The sequence below is a fragment of the Limulus polyphemus genome, unplaced genomic scaffold (genome assembly GCF_000517525.1).
Source record: "Limulus polyphemus unplaced genomic scaffold, Limulus_polyphemus-2.1.2 Scaffold281, whole genome shotgun sequence".
Classification (NCBI taxonomy): Eukaryota; Metazoa; Arthropoda; class Merostomata; order Xiphosura; family Limulidae; genus Limulus; species Limulus polyphemus.
This window is the reverse complement of record NW_013665891.1, coordinates 171,155-176,547: the sequence shown is the minus strand read 5'-3', so window position 1 is coordinate 176,547 and position 5,393 is coordinate 171,155.

Here is a 5,393-nt window from a genome sequence, read left to right as displayed (position 1 = left end):
AATTTTAGGTATCACAACACACACATTGAATTTTAGGTATCACAATACACGCATTGAATTTTAGGTATCACAATACACGCATTGAATTTTAGGTATCACAATACACGCATTGAATTGTATGTATCAAAAATACACGCATTGAGTTTTAGGTAGCACAATATACGCATTGAATTTTAGGTATCACAATATACGCATTGAATTTTAGGTATCACAATACACGCATTGAATTGTAAGTATCACAATACACGCATTCAAAGGTTTGTTCAAAACTTAAACATCATATTTTCTTTCAATGAAAACCTGTTTTTAATTCTTAACATTTTCATCATGTCAGCAAATGTATGACAATAAAGTTAAAGGTTTGTAAATAATTCTGCTTTAGCAACAATTTACTTATATTTCTTAGTAGCTCAGGTATTTGGGAGTGTGATTGTTTCAACCTCAAAATGTTCTCATTATCATCTTGACATTTATATTCAAAGGAGTTTTGCTTAATTTTAAGTTTACATCTTTCTTAAAACTGTGTAGTGTATTACAAGTAAAATCTTGATTTTTTAATTTATATTTTAGCTACATGTAGTTCTGAATGTGAGTTTACCTCAATTTAATGTGCATAAGTTAATGAAAACAGATAAAAGTCCAGACGCTATAAGTGATTAGATTGATGTTACACACCTATATATATATATATATTCATGTTCTAACATCGAACTGATCTAGTGTTAGCCTCTACCATAATGTGTTTTAGATGTTCACGACGATAGCATGTACTCAAATAGAACACATCTTCTTCAAATTATTACCAACGAATATGTTCTAACGTTTTCACACACATAACACCAGATTTATAGTGTAGTGGGATTTGGTAGTCACTCACAGTCCCAAACGTTACGCCAACCATAAATCTTTGGATTCTCAGTCTTGGCACGCTAAACATATGTCGCGCTCGGTTCAGAAATGATGGAACAACAAATTGTTATAATATAATTTCGAATATTTTATTCTCATTAATTATTTCGGAACTATAATTTAATTCTTGAAAATATATTACAGTAATTTGCTTATCCCTGATTTATTTTTTACATTACAAACTGTGCGTATACTAGAAATTCTTATCATCCTCAATTCTTACTAAAGGCTATTTTAAAGACCTTCGAGCAGCAAGTTCCGTTAGCAGAAACTGGTGTTTCATGAATCGCTTTCAGCTTTATATTTCATAAATATTTAATTTGTAAGAAGAAAAATAAGGCATTGTGTGTTTCTATTCTTGAAATCCCGAGTAACTTTGATAAAATACACACTATAGTGATTGAGTATATAACCAGACACGTTTCCTTTATGTTAGTAATCAACAGAAACGTTGATGATGTGTAGCGTGAAATCTTCGTTCTTTTCAGAACTGTTTCAGCCAGGTGAAGATATTGTAGTCGTAATAGCTTAACGTGTGATTTGTGAAGTCATAATTATTGCATTGGTTTTATGTAAATAAACTAATTGACTTCTGATCTGGAGAGTGCTTGAATCCTGATATTATTCTTTTTGAGTTATTACAAACCAAACACATGTAGGTGTAGAAAGGTAAGGCACAGGAAAACGCATTTGGCCGTATTTGGACATGTTATTTAACATAGAAATATTTATACAACTTTGTCTTAAATTATTTTGGTTCCAATTTCTGTAGCCTGATAATACTGGTTATACCCTATTGTAGCCTGATAATACTGGTTATACCCTATTGTAGCCTGATAATACTGGTTATACCCTATTGTAGCCTGATAATACTGGTTATACCCTATTGTAGCCTGATAATACTGGTTATACCCTATTGTAGCCTGATAATACTGGTTATACCCTATTGTAGCCTGATAATACTGGTTATACCCTATTGTAGCCTGATAATACTGCTTATATCTTACTGTAGACTGATAAGACTGCTTATATCTTACTGTAGACTGATAAGACTGCTTATATCTTACTGTAGACTGATAATACTGCTTATATCTTACTGTAGACTGATAAGACTGCTTATATCTTACTGTAGACTGATAATACTGCTTATATCTTACTGTAGACTGATAAGACTGCTTATATCTTACTGTAGACTGATAATACTGCTTATATCTTACTGTAGACTTCTGTATTTTAACGCGGTATATTGCTCTTATTTTTGTTTGTTTGAAGTTAAGCACAAAGCTACACAATGGGCTAGCTATGCTTTGCCCACCACGAGTATCAAAATCTGATTTCTAGCGTTGTAAGTCCGCATACATACCGCTGTGTCACTGGGAGGAGGGAGGGGCGGTATATTGCACAGAGAAATATATATATATAAGTTTGTCAGCAACGGTTTTCGTTCTTGTTTTTGAAGTCCGATGATGCTAGTTCGACACAGCTGCAACGTTTTTCTTTACAAAACATACTTGTAAATATTTTAGCAGTAACAGAAGTTTTATCTAGAATTTTAGATGAGAGAGTTATGGTTCGTATATGACCGTTAGGATTGTTTTTGTTTTTTAAGTCACGGATAATTAAGAAAACAAATCTTTGTACGAAGACGATAACTGTGTTGGTTTCAACAGCTAAGATTATTATTATTATTTCATTGTTACATAATTCTGACGAGTCGATTATTACACGTCAACCATGGGCTATACACAACTGTACATAATTATTATTGTGCCGAATTTCTTTGTATACACTGCATGAGTGCAGTAGAAATTAAATCCTACTTCAAATGTTTTGATAGTTTTGTTATGAGTATAAAATATTCGAATTGTTTCACTACGTAAGAAAGTGTATTTACTTCTTAGAGTATATGTAATATGGGTCTCCCGGTGGAACAGCTGTAATTTTATGGACTTACACTACTGATATTAGGGGTTCGATTTTCCGCAGTGGACACAGCAGGGTAGCCCGATGTGGCTTTGCTATAAACAAACGATGTGTAAGATGGACACCAGAAAGCACGTCATATCGTCATATCTAAGTAAGCTTTTTTTTTACTTATAATAATGCACTTTTTATTATTAATATAAGAACTTGAAATACATTACATATCATATGACGTTCTAAAATAGATAGATCGTTCATTAACAACGAAAGTTACAAATGAATGCTTCTATTCTTCTACATTTTAGTGTGAATTACAAAAATTGATCTTTGTAAGTAACTGCTGTGCTTATTTTTAATGTAGTTTATTTAGTCCGGGCACGTATATGCTAATTATATTTTTAGAAATGCATTAATTATTTTCTTTGCTCTTACGTACGTGCGTATAATTTGGTTGTTCTACCAGGAAGACAGTTTTTGATAAATATTAGATATATGTTAATATTCACATAAAAATGTTTTTATACAAAATCAGTTTTCTCTATTTTTTGTACTACTTATAGAAATGTGATCGTGTTGTTGTATTCTACTTGAAGGAAAGTATTCTATGGTAGCAGTTGGTGTGTTCTACTTAAAGGAAAGTTCTCTGTGGTAGCAGTTATTGTGTTCTACTTGAAGGAAAGTCCTCTATGGTAGTAGTTGTTGGGTTCTACTTGAAGGAAAGTCCTCTATGGTAGTACTTGGTGTGCTCTACTTGAAGGGAAGTTCTCTATGGTAGCAGTTGGTGTGTTCTACTTAAAGGAAAGTTCTTTATGGTAGTAGTTGTTGTGTTCTACTTCACGGGAAGTCCTTGTAGTTGGTTCTACTTGAAGGAAAGTCCTCTATGGTAGTAGTTGGTGTGTTCTACTTGAAGGAAAGTTCTCTATGATAGTGTTGGTGTATTCTACTTGAAGGAAAGTCCTCTGTGGTAGCAGTTGTTGTGTTCTATTTGAAGGAAAGTCCTCTATGGTAGTTGGTGTGTTCTACTTGAAGAGAAGTCCTCTATGGTAGCAGTTTGTGTGTTCTACTTAAAGGAAAGTTCTCTATGGAAGTAGTTGTTGTGTTCTACTTCACGGGAAGTCCTTGTAGTTGGTTCTACTTGAAGGAAAGTCCTCTATGGTAGTAGTTGGTGTATTCTACTTGAAGGGAAGTCCTCTATGGTAGTAGTTGGTGTGTTCTACTTGAAGGAAAGTTCTCTATGATAGTGTTGGTGTATTCTACTTGAAGGAAAGTCCTCTGTGGTAGCAGTTGTTGTGTTTTACTTGAAGGAAAGTTCTCTATGGTAGTTGGTGTGTTCTACGTAAAGAGAAGTCCTCTATGGTAGTAGTTGGTGTGTTCTACTTGAAGGGAAGTTCTCTATGATAGTGCTAGTGTGTTCTACTTAAGGGGAAGTTCTCTGTGGCAGAAGTTGGTGTGTTCTATTTCAAGAGAGACCCCCTGTGGCGATGTTATTGTATTATAATTGATACATTATTTTGAGATCATTTTTTGTAGTGCCTGAAAATAAATTATGTATAGCAACTATTGAATATTGAAAAATAATTACTGTTCATGATTCACGTTTTTGTTTTTCATGGGGAACGAACTCAGTTCGAACTACCCACCATTTTCCCCGTTGAGGACTAAAGTTAAAACTATCAAGAATCGTGCAACGCCTGCTGAAATTACTTGTTAGTAATCCTCTGTCTCTTAAATATCTACATTTACAGACAAAAATACTACGCTAGAATTGATTACTATATATAGATTACATTAAACTGACCTTCTCCGTCACAAGATATATAAAAAACAATTACTGGTATTTAGTACTTATTGAAAATCTTACTCAGTTAATTCACTGAAAAACAACAACAATAAAGATTGCTCTTCAGATACTTGCAGACAAGTACTTATCCATCTTTCGGTAAATTGTTAAATAGAGATGTTATGTTATATTCATGAACTTTATTCTGGTTAGAAATTGTCTACTCTATTAAGAGTAAAAAACACAAAAACCAAAGTCTTTTGGCACAGTGAAAGGTAAAACAGAGCTTTCCAAAAAAATGAACGACAAACATCTACAAATGAAATACTCTACATTAACTCTGTTAAAAGCACCTCAAAACGAGTTCATTAGTATATCAGGTTTTGATGGGATTTTGGAAAATAAATTGCTAAAGGTTTCCGATTAAAAGGTTACAAAATAGCATTCATCCCACAAAACAAAATTGTCAACCATTTACAAACACTCAAAGATCCAGAAAAAGACTGATGATAAAGATGGAAGTTATCAAATCAGTTGCAGTTGCAGTAAATGTACATATGACAAACAAAAAAGGAAATTAAAAACGAGGTTGAAAGAACACCAGTATGACATAAAACCTGGCAACACTATGTCCTCTACAGTAGTTGAACATTTTTGGAACTGTGATGATAATTATGACTGGAAAAAGAAATGCACAAACAAACAAACATAGAAAGGAATTTAAAATAGAGCATTTGTATAATCAAAATAGAATTGTGTGTATAAATACAGACGACGGACC